Source organism: Sebastes umbrosus, chromosome 1 (assembly GCF_015220745.1).
Source record: "Sebastes umbrosus isolate fSebUmb1 chromosome 1, fSebUmb1.pri, whole genome shotgun sequence".
Lineage (NCBI taxonomy): Eukaryota > Metazoa > Chordata > Actinopteri > Perciformes > Sebastidae > Sebastes > Sebastes umbrosus.
In genome coordinates this window covers 33,415,258-33,433,316 of record NC_051269.1, presented here as the reverse complement: position 1 = coordinate 33,433,316, position 18,059 = coordinate 33,415,258, and the positions used below count along the sequence as shown (strand labels likewise).

The following is an 18,059-nucleotide window of genomic DNA, read 5'->3' as shown; positions in this document are numbered from 1 at the left end:
TGTATTTAGACGTGTTCGTGGCTTTGATCACACTAGTTTGATTATCACTATAGAGGCTGATGACCCCATGAGGCGGCTTGTGGCCCTCTGTGGATTTTTTTAAAAGCGTGTTTGCGAGTGTGTGTGCATACAGTATGACTGCGAGTGTTTGAAAGTGTGTGTTCCCGCATGTCTCCCACTCTCTCCTGGCCTGACTCTGTAGTGCTTTGATTTGAGCGCGGTGATCCAGCTAAGACTCGGAGCAAATACACGGATTAGGCCGCAGCGGTGCAGATAACACTCTGATCAAAGTGGCCCCGCTGCTCCGACAGGCACAGAGAGGAAAATATGTTAAAGGAAGAGGCACTGCGCGCACACACACACACACAGACAGAGTCACACACTTCTTTATCTCCACTAACAGACAGACAGACAGACGGGAGGAGATTGTCCTGCTTTATTTTCCTATTTTCCGACGGCTGTGCTGTTGATAGCTCGGCAGAAAATTCACTCCAATCAGTGCAGGCATGGGTCCATCCTCAGGTCGCTGGGACCAATAAGAAAATGCTCTTCTTTCCTAATGGGGCACGTTCACTCACCCTCCCTCCTTTTGTTTCTTATTTTCTTTATTCTGCAGTCCTGTCATTCTTCAGTTGTGACCAACAGACACAGAAATAACCAAAGAGAGAGTCTCTGCCAACACTTATCAGTTTGTACACCATTGTTATGGTCAAAAGGGGTCACACATTATATTATAAATATACAAAGTGTCACTTCTCTGCTGTCGACGTAAACACCGTGATGTCACCCATTGGTTTGTGGACTGCCGTTTTGAAGCCTCGAGTTCGGCATTTTGGCTGTCGCCATCTTGGTTTTCTGCAACCAGAAGTGACAAAAGATGTTGGAGCTAAGTACAACTGAATAATTTTGAAGCGACCAAAATGTTACAATTAACTTCAATGAACTGAAAACACACTGTGAAAGAGTTAAAGTTGTAAGACGAAAACACGGACAACTCCCAGACCGGACAACACCGTGGTAGTGACCTGTCAATCACAAGGTGCCACGCCTTAAAGCATCCCCTGCTTTATGATCTATTTGACTCTAAATGGGACCATAATTTACTAAATGAACATCATGCTGTATTTAAGAAGACTTGAAACTAGCGATTGAGACCATAAACTCATGTTTACAATGTTTACTGAGGTAATAAATCAAGAGAGAAGTAGGCTCATTTTCTCATAGACTTCTATACAATCAGACTTCTTTTTGCAACCAGAGGAGTCGCCCCCTGCTGGCTGTTAGAAAGAATGCAAGTTTAAGGCACTTCCTCATTGGCTTCACTTTTCAGACCTGGAGGTTGCCCACTGATTATACACCACTGTTTTTACTTTTTTATGATTATACAAAATGTCACTTCTTTGCTACACTTATCTACATGGTGGGTGTGTACAAACTGTGCTTGATTGACATCTCCCTCACACCTTCCAGTTGGGTTCTCATCTGTTAACAACTTTCATCATTATAGGCCTTTTACTGATAACATTAACGATGGCTGTGTTCAGCCTCGGCTCTGTTAACAGTGAGCCAGCACACATAATACCAGGATCCTGAAATGAAGCAGCTAAATGGAATTCAGCCATCAATCATTTATTCATTATTTTATACCTGTGCTTTTCTTACTGTGATATATGACATTTTTTTGTCTGTGAAAAAGTTTGATGACATCACACAATTACCAGCATACACCTCCATCTGACCAGCGGTCTAATCAGCCAGGTAGATGAAAACACCTGAACAGACACTGATTAATGACTATCAACCACATCACTGTGAAGGCATTTATTATAGATTTACCACCTTGAAACTTAGTTGACCTTTCAGTGATGCATAATTGTCACATTAATTTAATAATTGTCATAGTAATTTGTAGGGCTGGAACGATACATGATCACCCGATTCGATACTATCATGGTACTTGGGTGCCGATTAGATATGTATTGCAATTCAATATTACGATTTATTGCGACTTTTTTTAACACTAGAACATGGGAAAAGGTTGAATCATACACTTCTAGGGACTTCTAAATCTAAATTCATACAGTAAAAATGTTTGATTTTCAGCATGTATGTAGTCAGAGATGTCTTGAAGTCAAATATATCAGTCATTGTCAGGCATTTTGAAAACAAAATCGCAATACAGCAGTGATTTTTTTTCCCACCTCTTGTAATTTGAGTATCAGTGCTGAAATAAACAAATAGTGTGTCTAACAAATGACTCAATATTTAACAGAAATTCTACTTGTAGGATTGAAAGACAGAAGCTGTAGTCAATATGTGTCTGCCCATCCAAACTGATTACAACACAAGTCACAAGCTTTTCTTCATCTTCGGAGCATCACCAAAGTTAAACAATTTCAAATTCACAATGATGTTGAAATGCTGATACGTGCTTTTATTACAAGTTGCTTACTGTTATTACCGTGATTATCTGTTTTATTTGGCTGCCTAAAAAGAAAATTATAGCCAATTCAGAATACTGCAGCCAGGATTTTGACTACAAAAATGCTCGTAATACTGCACTGGCTTTTTACTGATTCTTATTGTTTATTTTCATGTTTTCTGTTTAATCCTGTGTGAAGCACTTGGGCTGCATCACTGCATGACAGGTGCTATGCAATTAAAGTTATTTGTTTCTCATTACATCAGTAATAGAGCATCTAAAGTTATTATATATTTATTTTGTTACTGTGCTCATTATTGTACTTTTTGTTGCATAAAAAGTGGTAGTTGTGTCCTCCCTTACTTTCAGTTGTGGGATGACCTGGTCACTAAATGGCACTGCTGTATTTCCTTCATTCTTTGGTTTGATAACAGATACTTTTCTGCCATTTTGAAAACCTAGTGCTCGCCCAAGTCAACTGAAAGGATAATGTCTATCATAACTGTAAATTTCCACTCCGGTCTGTATATAAATATGGATGATAATTAAATGTAATGACTTACAATATTTCTGAAATTTAAATTGAACTTTGTCACACAACTCATTAATGTAATACGGAGTGTCATGCCACCATCTAACTGTATATCGTATTTCAATTCATTACATTCACACTCACTCCTGCTGCCATACAGCGATACAGTACCAATCACCATACTAACTCCTGAAGGAGTCTTGCTGCAGTCCGGACTTAAAGGGTTGAAGTGCTCTCCCTCCGTCGCCAGCAGCTCATTACTTATCCATGAAGGACTGTTAACCACACTGAAATGGAATCAGATCTATTCACAACAATGGTTTTAATTAGATCTGTGTGTGTGTGTGTGTGTGTGTGTGTGTGTGTGTGTGTCTGGGTGTACGCTACGGTGTCTGTTTGTATGTGTACTTGTCAGTGGGCAGCGGCAACCTTGAAACCCGGGAATCCCATGTGAAACGTGATGGTGCGCTTCGTGTGTTTATCACCTAAGACTAATTGATTAATGTGTTTCACCGCTGATGTCGTCTAGAAAACAAATGGCCTTCCCTGCGCTCACACACACACACACACACACACGCACACACTTTCTCAGACACACACGTCGCTGAACTTTATGTAATTAACGCCTGAATGGACCATGTTTTTCAGATGCGCCAGTGCTGATGTGGAAAATAAGAGGGGATTAATGCGGCCCTCTGTTAATTCCACAGCCTGCTCCAACACAAGAGGCTGACCCGATATAGACAGTGAATCCTATGCAGTTAATAGGGTAATTAATACTTAAGTCTTCTTAACACTGTACCATTTTCCATGGTAGCGTGACGCTACACCTTTTGCCCACGAAGGGTGTCCGGGGATTTTGGTACAAATCTCCTCTTAACCGTCCAATTAAAAAGCTCATCTACACTTATACTGCATTTTTCTGTTTCTGTGTGGCACTTGTTTGGAAAAGTGCTACAACCATCAAGTTCATTATCATTATTATACTTGTTATTTAAAACAAGAGCATCACTCCATTAGGGCTACACATTAATCGAATATTAATCGCGATCACAATTTTGGCTTCCCACAATTAAATGAGTATGATCGACTGCGATATTGACGTATAAAACGCTGCGCTCATAGAAAACTCTGCTGCTTAAATCAAGCGCTTCCTAAACTAACAGACGTAACAGAGATGCACCGTCAGTCAGCAGCCGATTGAAGCCGGATGGTTTTCAGCAGGCTCATATATCCGCATACACACACACACATGTGCCACCGCTGCCACATGATGGTTTTATGTCGGCACACAGCGGCACAGTCAGTCACGTCACACACACACATCATCATGTCATCGGTGTGGCAGTTTTTCGGCGCGAGTGAAGAAGACATAAAGCTGCAATTTGTCACAACTGTAAGTCCAAAATAGGACGTGGAGGAACAACCTTACAAACATTTGGAACAACTAACTTATTCACACTCTTATTGTAATTCATTCCCATGATGCTGCTCAGAGTAATCACAGTGACCGGCTCGTCTGCCGACAGCACGGAGCTGAAGAGATGGTGGTGCATTCAAGCTCTACTCAGTAAAAAACGAGTATTGGGCGATGGTAGATTATAAACACTATCATGATGCGTTCAAATGTAATCTTGTAAAATGTGTTTTTTGGTGAGAAACTTGAAGAAATCCAGTTGTTTGAAGGAGATACAGCAATATAAAATAGATAATAGAGAGCGAATTATAACCTGTTTAACTTCCTAACACTAGCTCTAAGCAGTTTATAATATATAATTAAAACTACTGATGCCAAGATTTTTTTAATCAAAGCAAACATTTAAAAAAAAAAAATACAATCACTTTGAAATCATTTGAATAGTGTGTTTTTATGCAAAAAAAACACTATAGATGACAATAAAGTAAAAGGATGACATTGAGAGTTTTTGATGATTGTAATGAAGCACATCATGGCAATGAAAGCAGCAGTGTGTTGATTTAAATGTGAAATTGCAATAAAAATATGTGTCCCTAAAATCTATGAATAATCGTGATCTCAATATTGATCAAAATAATTATCATTTTGGCCATAATCGTGCAGCCCTACACTCCATCACACAACTCATTTTCAGCAGTGAAAGTGTCTGTAAACATTGTCTAAGATGAATTAAGGCTGTAAAGTATTTCACATCAACACCGCAGCACATCATACTTCATCATAGTCTGATGTCCATTCAGTCTTATCTTTGAGCAACGCAAAGAGTGACATGTCAAGGACTTAAAAAAAAAGAAAAAGAAGCTAAAAGTCTCCCTGTTGGCCGAGGAGGGATCAGAGGGATGGATGACAAAGGAAATGGGGAGTGGAGAAGAGAGAGGAAGAGTAGCAGGGAGGGAAGGTGAGAGAGAGAGAGTATGGTGTGATTTCCTGTGCGACAGAGCCCCACAGCAGACATGGGAGGAATAGCAGGTAACCAGGCTGTGGAGGAAAGAAACATTTCTGTTTTGTCACATCACTTGATCCAGTGAGGCCCACTGAAAAGAATTTTTTTTTGTCTCCAGTTCCTTGTTTAAGGTCATTTATCTAAAGAATAGCAGGCAAAGAGTCCAGCAGGTAAATGATTTTCTGACTACAAGGGAATTTAAATGATCAAGCACTGACGCTGCCTGCTGGGAATCCTCGGAGACTCTGCTGGGACCAGTATAGGTGCACACTGCAGCTGGGCCAACACTTAATGCTAAATTATGAATCAGCGCTAAGCATCAACAAACTGCTCATCAATGCGAATAAAGCCACAGGGAAGGGGAAAAACATAATTTCACTGTTGTCTTCTAAAGGAAGCAGAGGAGGCTGCTGGGTAATAAAGCCTTTAGTAATACTTTAAATCCCGTTTGGTTTAAACTGTTAACAGCTCTCTTGATGACTTGTCTTTTTGGCTGTTTTATACTCTTTTCAATTCCCTCAATGTAGCGCAAACTGAATGTCCTTGCTCGTATACAGTGTCTATTTAAAAGTATTCATGAATATTGTATTGTGTATTGTTCTTTTGTTTCTAATCCCCACAGGTGAATGGTTAAATATTCATCGCTGCATCATGTCAAACTCATGGATACGTTTTTTAGGGAGTTGCGAATGTGCAGCTGTACCTTTTATATTTCATATTCGGTATTATTCGATTTAGAACGGTCTGAATGTAATATGATACATGTGATGTAAGATCATGTGATTTCATTGAATCATACAGCAAGTTCCATTTTTCTTCTACTGTACATTTGTCTTTTGGACTGATAAATCCCTCCATGCAACCAATCAATCACACGAGAAATAAATCAATTAGTATAAAAGAGAGTATTTCAAATGGCATCCATGATTTGATGACCATGACAGCTTGTGTTTTGTGTTATTGAAGGAAAAAAAAAAGTTCAACTAAGTCGGCTTAAATTCAGTCCACTCTTTGTTGATGTCTTGCTGTGATTATACTGCACATGCTTCTGTTGGTGACTGCAGGATGGAAGCTGGCAGCAGGCGAGGAGGAAACTGGACGGGCCGCTACGACCATGCAAAGCCAAAGATCATGTGAAGGACGGGCAAAGCCGCAGGCGTAAATAGGAACATTTTCAAAAGTCTTGCTTGTTTGTATACTTGTATACTTGTATACTTGTATTGTAAAGAAGAAGGTAAACAGTGTAGAAACGAACAACACAACTGTCCTTGGAAAATGAATAAAATTATCCACAAGATGGGGAACAACACACTGTGCGTTTCAATACCTACGGTAAGTACGGTACAATAAAAGTAAATATACAGTAGTTCCACGCCTGCATTTTACTTTTTTATTTTTAGGTGCATTTTCTTAACATTTCTTACAGTAGACCAATAAAACAGATGAACACAAAGTGAATGCTCGTCTATATCACGTACAAGCAGCAGCCATATCATATCACAGTGTACTAACATGAACTGGTAAATAGCTACAGCCTTAGTAGGGTGACATTTCACCTTCAAATGAATATTATTAAACAGATGTGTCCTATTCACACAAGATAATGTTGTTTATTTCACTTTTGTGTTTCAGAAGCAACAACTCAAATGAGTTAGAAACAGCAATCTAGTGAACATCCGATGTATAGTTGACCTAAACAAAGTGTGCTGTCTGTTGAAGGTAACATCGAAATTGGTGCAGCTCATAATTAAAATCAACTGAGATGACCGCAGGCTTCAATGACAGGATGCGTCCATTTAATCCGAGACTATAAAAGCGCTGAAAGGTCAGCATGGTCCACAAAGCGGCCGCAGTACTCGCAGACTGAGCTACATACTCAGTATCTTTGGAACAAGAGCATTTTCAACCTTTAAATATGACACGTCCAGGGAAAAGCCTATGAGACAAGTGTGACCACTCTCAATTGTGTGCCTCCTCTAAATGTGATGACTACACACAACGCTGCGGCACAATAGTAAGTGGCATAGCCGGGTCCAAATAATCAGCTGAATGAATGCATTTTTCAGAAACCATTATTCGGATGTGGCGATGCGCGCACAACAAACGTACCCCACAACAAACGGAGGCATCTGGAGGAGGGAAAAAAAGTTCCTTTCACTGAGCTGGCATGATAAGAGCGTCTGTATTTCCACTCCCTTTATCACTTCCCGTCCCAGACAATGGATTGAATTTCAAAAGCCAATAAACAAGGGAGATGTCCATTCTGCATGGCAGTTATCACAAGCCAGCGTCCCACTCTCATTTGCTCACCCTCCCCTCCCTCCTTCTTTTCCTTCCCCCCCTTTTTGCTGAAATGAGTAGGAAAAGAGAGATGGAAATTAAAAGTGGGGAGGGAGAGTTGGGAGAGAAGAAAAGGAGCAGAGGAGATGAGACGCCTTCATGCTCTGGCTCTCCTTTCATTGGACTGATAAAGGAAAGCATCAAGGCCAGGAGTGGATGTGTTTTTTTCTGTTAACTGAATGAGGCTTTTGAGGGTGATAGTGAGGAGCCGCTCCCCTGAGAGATGTTTGGAGGAACGGGGAGTGGTGAGCCAACATAATAAATATTCTTATCTGTTATTGTCATTGTAATGGGACAGGGCAGAGGGAGGGAGGATGCGACAGCGGATAGCTCTGTCGGTGCCAAGGGACCTGACTGTGTTGACATGCAGAGGAGAGAAAATCAAAGGAGAGACGGAGAGTGAGAGAGGAAGGAGAGAGCGGGAAAGATTTTAAGCCAGAGGGAGTTTGCGTGCGATTATTAATGGGTCGTCCTGGTGGGAAAGAGGATATAAACAAGAAAAGGTGACAATGAGGCTTTTCTCCTGCAGCCTATTGCTTTACTGTATCACTCACTGCCAGGTGTTCTCGACAGGAGGGAGGGAGTGTGGTTAAGTTCGGAGGCAGATCATAAATGGGCAATTATGTCGGGTTTTCGTACAACATCGCTTTGATTGAGAAAACATCAGCTGTACAACTGTGTGGAGGCCTTAGAGCCCTGTCACAGCGGCATTTTTAACAGCGAGTTTAACATCCAAAGTCAGTTCACTGCTGCAAACAGTGGATTCCTTCAAGAAGGACTTTTGTGAGGAGCATTCAGTTTAACTTTGACATAAATTCATGCCGTTGACAGTGCTAACCTTTGAGGAAAATGAGACACAAAGAGTCCATAATGGAGGAAACTATCACATTAGCTGTGTTACGCCATCCAATTTTCTATGATCCTGCTCTGTGCTGGATTATAAACCACTCCACAAAAGAGATGCACTATGGTTTGCGGTCAGTCATGAGAGAGTGGAGTGGTACAAGATTGTTTCCTTTGAATTAGCGGTGTTGTCAATTGGTTAGCAATCAAGCCACACAATACCAGCAACCACTGGTGCCTTCAAATGAAACTTGTGAGCTCCTGTTTACAACATGGGAAGTCGTGTACATGACATGTTTAGCGTTCAAGTGGTCAAGTCGTGAGAACACCGCTGCTAAACAACGGCAATATTAACGTTACTGTCGGCATCTAGAAGCCACAGAGGCTAACAGTTTAGCAAGCGGGTAACATAATGCAGGAAATGCAAAGGTAAAAAGATGAGGCGGTTGGGAATATCAACATTTTCCTCAAACCTATTATAAAATTACGAAGAAAAACAATATACAAATTACAATATATTAACTTATTATGCACTGAAAAATTAACTTCCATGGCCTCTGCCCATTTCTGACAACGTCAAACAAACACGTTACAATTCGTGAACTCTGAGCTTTCACTAGGGGTCACCAAAGCTTCATGGGGGGGGTCACAAGGCCTTCTTGATTTTAAAGGGTGTAAGACAACTTTTTTGATAAAAATACAGTTGGCTTATATCTCAGCATTTCATCCATTTCTGTGAAGAAAAAATAAATGAAATTTTTATTTTTAAAGTTTGGATTATTATTTAAGATATAAACAGGATAAGAGCACAGTGATGATCTGAACACAAGTTATATTCACAGAGCCTTCCCTCTCTGCTAAACAGCCTCGTCCTGCATTAGAAAAGTACGCAGATAAAACAACCAAAGAGCTAATAGACAAATGGCCAAGCCTCAGGGAGAGGAAAACACTGAATTTGTCCAAAAAGAAGCCTATTAAGTATGTATGTATTTTAAAAATAAAAAAAATACACAATACAGAGAATTGTATTAAAAGCTCCTAAAAAATAACAGGAAAACTCTGATGCAATATTCACAGGAAATAATCTGCTTAAAAATCATCCAAATTGCTCGTCTTACTCAAACTTCCTGCAGTTATTGTGTTCACTATTTGGGTTAATTGTACAGTTTATCAGTTGTTGTGTACTGTTATTGTTATGCATTGAATATAATATGAAAAATCAGTTTATTCAATGATAGAAAAGGGGTCCCCTAACAAGCAGATATTGTATTTTGGCGTAAAACTAATTAGATACGTGTACTGATGCATTCGGTATCAACACTTTTAATAGAAACCACAATCCGGTGGGCATTATGTTTCTTTCAAAATGCATTTGCTGTTGCAAATTAGTTGGATATAAATGTAATTTCTAGAAATTATCACTTGACAAGAACGTTGATGTTGGAAAATTCTGCAAAACTTTGAATTATGATCATTGGCAAAAAAAAAATGTACGTCCAGTGTCAAAGTTTTTATATATATTCTACAACATATGAGCATGGTAACTACAGTACGGTTAAAGGTTAGAGAAAGACTGTGACAGTTAGTGTTAGGCCGTTGAGAAGATTGATACCACTCTCATGTTTATACAGTAAACATGAAGCTAGTCCCAACAGCCAGTTAGCTTAGCATAAAGACTGGAAATGAGTCTAAAGTAGGAAATGTTATATACCATTTCTCTGATTCAATTGAAAAGAATGGTCCACTATTTTTTTCTATCAAACCACGTAAGTTCAAATGAACTGTTGAACACCTGAGGAGGTTTCCTCTAAGGAGCAATAAGGAGGCAGAAGGTGAATCAGGGGGCTTAGGTATCAAACACCGATCCATCTACAGACCACGACGAATGCTGCCCAGATTCTAGTAGCTGAGAAAGACCGTGCTGATGGCCCCCTAATGGAGCGTCATTTTGCACAAATCTCCTCCCCGTCATATATTATCTTCCAATATATTGATTCATCATCCGTACACACCACGCTCCCAGACTCCCCTCTTCCTCCCCCTGTTAAATGGTCAGCTGTGGACAGTTAATGTGAGTTATCATGGTGAGGTTCCACCTATAGGCTCAACACACTGTGGTCTCCAATGCCCACTGGACAATTACAGTGTCCAGTGTGCAACAATGTATTTTCAGCTAAATGGACTTGCTGTAACATATCACTTTAGCCCTGGGACTTATATATACATTCTCTTAACAAGTTCTTGATGTATGTGATGTATATTCCATTTAAAGCACGCCCTAACTCTCTTCTTTATAGACAAGATGTCACACGGTGCTTTTAAAACATGAAAAAGCCGATGTTCTGCAGGTCTCACAGCCCCATACTGACACGTCAAAGCTCCTCTCTGGGACTGCCTTACTTTCACTTGCTAGTTTTCTGTAAAGCCAGGGGGGGGATCCTTGTACAGAAAGCTATGTGTGTGTGTGTGTGTGTGTGTGTGCGTGTGTGTGCGTGTGTGGTGTGTTGTATGGCAGACAAAACAAGCATGGTTGCTTTACTTTGTATGTGTTTGGATCAGTAACATGCAGTGAAATCGTCACCTGGGTAGGCAGTGGCCTATCAATGTGGCATATGGATATTATCTATCCATGCATAATGTAGACAAATCTGAAATATAGTCTACATTTGTTAGGCAGACATACATCACAATTAACGCCGAGAGAGAAAGAGAGAGCACTTGGTGTCAGCGCACCATTAGAGAACTGCTTATTCACAAAATGCGCAATAGCGCACCCACACACAATGAGCGTCTGGCGACGGCACACCAGGATAAAGAAAAGAGAGAAATCTTGGTGTCAGGGGCGCCGCGGTAGCTCACCTGGTAGAGCAGGCGCCCCATGTACCAAGGCTAAGTCCTTACCGCAGCAGCCCAGGGTTTGAATCCGACCTGTGGACCTTTGCTGCATGTCATACCCTCTCTCTCCCCCTTTCAAAACAATCTCTGTCAAAAAAGGAATAAAAAAATTAACCTTAAAAAATATTTTTAAAAATCTTGGTGTCAGCGCACCAGTAGAAAACAGCTTTTTCAATCCCACAAAATGCAGAAAGCACACCAATAACTACACACAATGAGCGTCTAGAGATGGCACTCCAGAATAAAGAAAAAAGAGGGAGAAAATTTGTGTCAGCGCACCAGTAGCCTCACATTAGTCAGCATACACAAAACCAATAAAAGGGTTTTAAAAAGTTAAAAAGAAAAATGGATACATGAGGGCTGTATCAAACGTAATTATTTTACATCAAAAGCTTCTATTGAGGTTTTCCAATGAAGCTTTGACTTTGTCTTATAATGTCATCACCCTAAACAAATGTGGTTATATAAATGTAATTTATGGTGCTGTTAGACTGTTGCTAGAGCGCCCCTTTGTGTACGGCAAGCCGGAGAGCAACTGCGTTTGACTGCAGTGAAAATGTTGTTTTTGAAAGGCTAACAAATATGAAAAAAAAAGTTATGAATGATGCTTCAAACTATTCTATACAGCCCTATATATTTTATATACTGTATACACACACATTGATATTATTTTTTAAAGGGGCACTTACTTTATTAGCAGACAAAGTCCGTGCGCTTATCCCTCTGGACAAAGATGCCAACAGCTTTGTTGTAAAAGTCCTCCTTGTTCCATTCTGTTACGGCTGTAGGTCTTTATGCACTTTACCGCTTGAAATGTCCTCTCCGCAGATGTGATGGTAGAAGGTACAGTTAAGACCAGCTTCAGGGTAAAGTGGCCTCGGGTACAGTCTCCTGCATGTCAAAAAGTAAGCAGTTGTACAGGCGTCATTCCTTTGTGAACAGTATAATCCCACCAAATGAGACTTTAATCTAACCAGATCAAAGATTATTGCATTATCTGGACAGGCTCTTCAATTTGTTATCATCAAATTATCTCAAAAAGTCTTCTTTAACCTCACATGCGCTGTCGACACATCTCAACACCACTGATATTTGAGCCTTGTTTGTGATATCCGTGGTCTCATCCATTTCTTTAGGATGCTGCTTGTATGTCATTATTACATGACTCCTGAAAACCTTGACAACGGCTCCAGTGTTATGTTCCAACTGGTTTTCAAACTAACTGGTTTCTGTATGTTGTGTTTACCAAACAGCAGCAGTTGTGGTCTGTCTCTGTCACCAGATTCGTCACACATTCACAAACATATTATTAGCGATTTTCAAGCCGCATCTCATATCTGCAGCGGCAAATATGATTGCATAAGTAAGCACTACATCACAGCCACCTACGAAAGCGACCACCTGACACCAGGGTTACGTTCGAAAAGTCAGAAAATTACATCCTAATGTTTTTTCCTAACCACTTTTAGTTGGTCTTTCAATGACAGGCTGCTTCACCCGTGGTGTGTGACCGAGAGATACCACAGGTCCTCCTGCTGCTGGAACACTTTATCAACAGATAATAAAGGATTATCTGACCTAACGTGGACAACCGGTGAAAAATATCACCTCATTACCAAGGTTGGAATTGAAATAAACAAAGGGACATATGATAAATATTGAGTTAATTCTTTGAGTTATGGAGAAGGGGTAGGACTATATACTTCTTCCAACTTCTTTTCGGACATGTAATATATATTTATGTTGATTATTTGTTAATTGATTGTTTACTGTTCATTTTATTTCTTATTCTTGTTTTGTTTTTTACGTAGGTATTTGTTACATGTTCGAAATAAATAATTAATTAAAAATAAAGTGAAACGAAATGATTGTCACTGTCCACTCATATTAAACATGAATCCCAATTAGTGTATGAGCGTATGAAAGTAATATGCAAGATAAGCATATCGTTTGTTATTATGAACGGCCGAATGGTGCGTCGCTTTAAATGCTGCTGCCGCAAGGAATTGTAGGATGTTATTTTCTCCTTTCCTTTGGTAAAGGATGGTTCAATGTATCCTATGCTAAAGGAGATAAGAAAGGAAACATTGAAGCTCCTTTCCTTAGCATTTGGTGAACTGAACAGCTCTTATCATGAATGCTACTGAGGTACTTCCGGGTCATTTCACTCCGTTAGGAACCTTCCTCAGGTACGTGTCCACTCGGCTCCTGATTGGACGAACGCTTTCCCGCCGTTGGCTGCTGCTCCCAGCTTTCAAACCGGAACCAGTATGGAGGCTCGTTTGGAAACTTTCTTCTCTTATTTCACGTAAATAGATCACTGAAATGTGTTTCTGAAAACATTTGAGGCGAGAAATAAGCCACGCAGTTGCTGAATCTGTCTTTATTTTAGATCAACAACGTTTAGTTTAAAAGATCCTCGGGAGTTTCGAGAGGCGGCGAGTCGCATCGGACGCCCGTGATTTGCATAAAGTACAAGAGCCCTCAACTTCATGCAAATAAGGAGCGGGCGTCTTGACGCCTAGTCTCTCGAATCGCGACGCCACGCTACCAGAATGCATTGCGCGGCTGCTTACATAGACAATGAATGGAGAGCGTGGAAAGCACGGAGCCTGTGGACACGTACCATAAGAGAAAAGGACTATTCAACCGCAGCCCATTAAAACATCCTCCTAAAAAGTGCTTTACAAAAGTAAAAGAAGATTATTTCTATTTTATTGTCATATTCTACCGAAATGACCCATGTTGAACAATAATCTAAATTTAATAAGCGTTTTCAAAATGTCTATACTCTTTGACATAACACCGGTAAACACAGTTGAGGAGCTTTAAATGTGTGGCCAACTTGTCATCTTTTTCTGCAAACACATGCAACAGCTCAACATAATTGGCAGAGCTACTGCTCTTGTTGTTTCCTTGAAAAGCTAGCTCAAGTCACAAGTAACAAGTCACATCAGTTTTTAATATTCCCCTGTTTGCCTGTTACCTTTGCATTGTGCACGCTGACAAGTGCTGCTAATCTCATCCAGGGCCGAAAGTTTCAGGGGCGACCTGAGCAGTAGACATAATATGGGCCGTGCATCTGTCATTGCTTCAGCAGAGCTCTTGGTAAATTCTTCAGGTTGCAGTAAACCTCCTTTTATTCACAGGCTGTCGCTGCTAGAGGAGAAGAAAAGTCGGCATGGATTACCATTAGCTACCACATCTCTCTTTTCTTCATAAAACAGGGTTGAAATGCTGACAGCAACTATTAAACTAGCAGCTAGTTGGTATAGCTACTGCAAGGTGTGGCCGAGTTGCGTCGACAGAGGTGAGGGAGTGGACGTCACGTGACATGACTCAGGCTCTCTGATTGGCTGCTATAGGAACGTTCCTAACTTGAAATGACCCAGTAGCAGTCTATGCTAAGGACAGGTGCTTCAATGCTTCCTTTGCATGGTCCTTTCTTATCTCCTTTAGCATAGGGTACACTACACTGGACCATCCTATCCTTTACCAAAGGAAAAAAGATAATGCCGTCCCACAATTCCTTGCGGCAGCAACATTTAAAGGTCCCATATCATGCTCATTTTCAGGTTCATACTTGTATTTTGTGTGTCTACTAGAACATGTTTACATGCTGTAATGTTAAAAAAAAAACGTTATTTTCCTCATTCTGTCTGCCTAAATATACCTGTATTTACCCTCTGTCTGAAACGCTCCGTTTTAGTGCATTTCAAATCGAAATTCGAATTGCGTTGCTAGGCAACAGTTTGGGTCCATGTTTACTTCCTGTCAGCTGATGTTATTCACATACACTGCAACAGGAAATATTCTGGGACACATTTAGAATGTTTACGTTTAAAACCGTGTAATGGTCTAAATATTGTATATTTGTGACATCACAAATGGACAGAAATCCTAATTTCTGAGTACGGGCTGTGTGTGTTTCTCCGTATATTGAGTGTTTTGATAGTTTAACAGTATTTATAAAGCACTTAAACCTGCTTTATAATATAAAAGACATGTAAATCTCCCTTTTTACAATATGGGAGCTTTAAAGTGATGCACCATTCATTTCATTCATGAAAACAAACAATATGCATATCTTGCATAGATTTAACAATTATTTTCTTATAATCATGGGGTTCATGTTGATAAATTTGAGTCGACAGTGACAACCATTTCACTTCATTATTACATATTTATTGCGATCATGTAACAAATAAGTAAAAATAAGACAAGAATAATATATAATCAACACAAATAAATATTACATGTCCGAAAAGGAGTAGGAAGAATATGATCCTCCTACCCCTTCTCCATAATTCAAATAATTAACTCAATATTTATCATATAAACCTTTGTGACTGGTAGCATATATTCCTTTTTTTAATTTCAATTCCAACATGGTAATGAAGTAATATTTTTCACCGGGTTGTCCACATCTAAGATAAGATAATCCTTTATTAGTCCCACGGCAGGGACATTTGCAGTGTTACAGCAGCAAAGGGGATAGTGCAATAACAATCATCGTTTAAAAAAAAAGCAAGATAGCCCTATAATAAATAATCAAACAGTAAAAAAGCAAAATGTAATAAGTAGACAGTCTGAATGGTTGAATTCAAATTATTACACATAGGAAATATTGATATTGGTATCGGTTGTCTTTTCCTATGTTCTTCACATCTCTCTACATCCTGGAAGGGGGATCCCTCCTCAGTTGCTCTTCCTGAGGTTTCTTCTATTTTTTCCCTGCATGTTAAAATGTATCTTTTTTTTTTGGTTGGTTAAGTTTTTCCTCATCCGAGGGAGGGTCGTACTGTAAAGGACAGAGGGTGTCATATGCCGTTCAGATTGTAAAGCCCCCTGAGGCAAATTGTGATTTGTGATACTGGGCTGTACAAATAAAATTGACTTGACTTGACCTTACTTGACCTCATGACTTTTTCTATCAAGGAAAAGTGCTTAAGAAAAGACATTAGGATGTAATTTTCTTCACTTTTCGATCGCAGCCTTTGCCTCGTCGTTGATCATTCAACACACTGTGCATCCCAGACTACCGTACTATTTAATATGCCAGAAAAAAAAGGTTTAGTATGTCCCAATACATAGTATGTCAAATGCAGTAATGCCAAAAATACCAGGATGTCCTACTACAAGTGGTCGCATTCTGCAGTATGCAAGCCAGCCAGCTCTTCTGGCTATTCTGACCCACAATCCTCTGTGCAGTGGATATATGAGCAAGAAGGTCAAAGTTCAGGTGCAATGTTATGACGAAGTAGTATGTCCCAATTGTATGCATACTGTATGCAACAGTACTTACTTCGTAAGGGCAGCTGCAGTACGTACTAAAAGTAAAAAGAAAAAGTATGCAATTTGGAATGTAACCTAACACCTCTTCCTAACTGAATGCAATGCCAACGAGCGAACTTCAGATTGTTTCAGTTTTTCCCAATGAAGATGTCCTAATCTGCTCCGTGCATCAGCTAACAGGCTGAGCAACTTGTTTGAAAAAAACACTCGCCCTGGCTCTATTTATGCAAAGTTTCGCGCACCTCCAACCTATTTTCACTGGTCAAATGGACGCCGACAGTAACTGACAGTTAATCAGTATGACTCTCTCTATGTACAGTAATAGAGAGTGACATCGCTCATATCTGGAAAAAATGTTGTGCTCCATTCCCCAGAGTTCGCTCGGTCGCTGCATGTTAGGAAAAAGTGTCAGTGTGAGAACGGACTATGTATGCACAAATCTACGTAAATGTTAGCATATGAGCTGAAGCTGCAGCTAGGCAGAAAAAGCTTCTGCCTCAGCGCCCATGGCCCTGAACTTCCTGCATTCAGAAACGTTTTCTTTAGGAGCATACAATTCTAACTAGTTTTACATACTAGAGTATGTGTAATCCTGAGACAAATTATAAACAATTGAAATTTAAATTAAATAAATAGATACAATTCACAAAATGATGAATTCTAAATATGAAGAAATGATCAATAAATACAGCTGTCAAGTAATGTCAACATTTCTTTTTAGCTTTGGTGAGGCACGGCCTACCCTGACCACACATCACTGGTTTGGATGTGCTTTCATGCGCACATGTTGCTTTAAAATTTGTATTACGAAAATCCACCAACGTTATTGATTTTGTGTCAAAGCTTCGCAAAGAATATACACAAACCCGTGCACAAACACACAAGCAAACACGGACATGTAGTGTTCTCTATCTTATTGTGATCTCCTTGTATATTAGGCAAGCTGGCTGCCAGGCTGCATGCTCGGTCTGATCAATTATTTAAGCTACCTTGAGCTCTCTGGGTTTTCCCAGGATTTATTAGGTCCAGCTGCTGGAAGTTTGGCACAGTGAAAAACATGATGCATGGAGAGCGAGAGAGAGAGAAATACCACGGAGACTCGTCAGCCATGTGCCACTTAATGCAAAGCAGGGAAACGTGAGAAGTGTAACATCTGAGTTTCAAAGCAGCGAATGGGATGATGTCTTTGCTTCTCAGAGGACAGCATGATGCTGGAGGGAAAGATGGGCGAGTTGAGTGCCCACTTCTGTTGTGTAGGACAAATGACATGATAGCAAATTGTGCCTGAGATGTGTTGCTTTTAACTGGAAAG

At 40.0% G+C, this 18,059-nt stretch overlaps 1 long non-coding RNA gene across 1 annotated transcript; it reads right to left on the bottom strand.

Annotated features, from left to right (window-relative positions):
• Nucleotides 1-421: 421 nt before the first annotated feature.
• LOC119503275 lies at nucleotides 422-14,874 on the bottom strand. The gene is made up of 3 exons (XR_005210294.1): nucleotides 14,439-14,874; nucleotides 12,142-12,343; nucleotides 422-855 (listed from the first exon to the last, which is right to left on the bottom strand). It is a non-coding gene; the product is annotated as an uncharacterized LOC119503275 (long non-coding RNA).
• Nucleotides 14,875-18,059: the final 3,185 nt, after the last annotated feature.